We start from the raw sequence: 1,680 nt of genomic DNA on the forward strand, positions 1-1,680 counted from the left end.
GCAGCAGCAGCGGAGGAACTGGTGGCAGCGGCAGCAGTGGAGGAGCCAGCGGCAGCGGCAGCAGCAGGGGAAGCGGCAGCAGCGGCAGGAGTGGGGGAAGCAGTGGCAGCGGAGCTGGCAGCAGTGTGTGGCGGCAGCGGCTGCAGCAGGGGAAGCGGCAGCGACAGGAGCGACACCCTGCGGTACCGCCCCGTCACCCAGCAGCCTGGCAGAGGCCAAGCTGACTAGATAGGTGGCTCCCTGGAGAGGCCCAAGACCCGAGGCAACCACAAATGCAAGGTACTAGTGGCCAACTGAGTAGTCACTGAGGTAGCCATACCAAATTGGCAACCACAGCAACATCTTAGTCAGTCAATAGTGTCAAACCTGTGGACTGTGAAACCCCCTGCCACAATGAATAAACATCCAAGGAAAGATACCAGAAATACGAAAAATCAAGAAAGTACTCCACCCAAAGATAATAAATCTCAAGCTCTAGATCCTATAGAACAAGAAGCCCTTGAAATGACTGACAAGGAATTTCGAGTGATAATTCTAAGGAAACAGAATGAGATACAAGAAAACTCAGCTAGACATCATGAGGAAATGAGAAAAAGTATACAGGACCTGAAAGAGGAAATATACAAGGAAATCAATGCCCTGAAAAAAATGAAGCAGAACTTGCCGAACTGAAGAAGTTATTGAGCAAAATAAAAAACACAACGGAGAGTTTAACCAGCAGGCTTGTGGAAGTCGAAGAGAGAACCTCTGAACTTGAAGATGGGCTGTTTGAAACAACACAAGCAGACAAAAAAAAAAAAAAAAGAATCAAAGGCATTGAAGAAAATCTGAGAGAGATATCAGACAACCTTAAGCGCTCAAATATCCGAGTCATGGGTATTCCAGAAGGGGAGGAAAACGGAGATTGCATTGAAAACATATTCAACAAAATAGTGGCAGAAAACTTCCCAGGTATAGGAAAAATCACAGATCTTCAGATCCAGGAAGCTCAATGATCTCCAAACGTATTCAACCCAAAAAGTCTTCTCCAAGACATTTTATAGTCAAATTGGCAAAACTCAAAGACAAAGAGAGAATCTTAAAAGCTGCAAGAGAGAAGCGTCAAATCACCTATAAGGGAGCCCCAATCAGGCTAACATCCCACTTTTCATCACAAACCCTAAAAGCCAGAAAGGAATGGGATGATATATTCAAAATACTAAAAGACAGAGATTGTCAGCCAAGAATACTCTACCCAGCAGGGCTATCCTTCAGAAATGAAGGGCAAATAGTATATTTCTCAGACAAACAAAAACTGCGGGAGTTCACGACCACATGACCACCGTTACAAGAAATCCTCAAGGGAGTACTGGGTTTGGTTCCTGAAATATAGCTAACACTGCCATAAAAACTCAAGAAAAATCAAAACCCACTAGTATAATAAAAATGGCAATCATGAAGAGAAAACAAACAAACAAAAAGGCTATCTACAACCTAAGGAACCAACAAACACAGAAAATAAACAGTAAATCAGAAAGCAAGGAACAAAAGACACCTAAGACAACCAAACAACAATCAATAAAATGCTAGGAATAAATCAATGGTTTTCAATAACAAATCTTAATGTAAAAGGCTTAAATTCCCCAATCAAAAGACACAGACTGGCTGACTGAATTAAAAAGAAGGACCCAACTATATGCT

Source organism: Cynocephalus volans, chromosome 9 (assembly GCF_027409185.1).
Source record: "Cynocephalus volans isolate mCynVol1 chromosome 9, mCynVol1.pri, whole genome shotgun sequence".
Taxonomy (NCBI): Eukaryota; Metazoa; Chordata; class Mammalia; order Dermoptera; family Cynocephalidae; genus Cynocephalus; species Cynocephalus volans.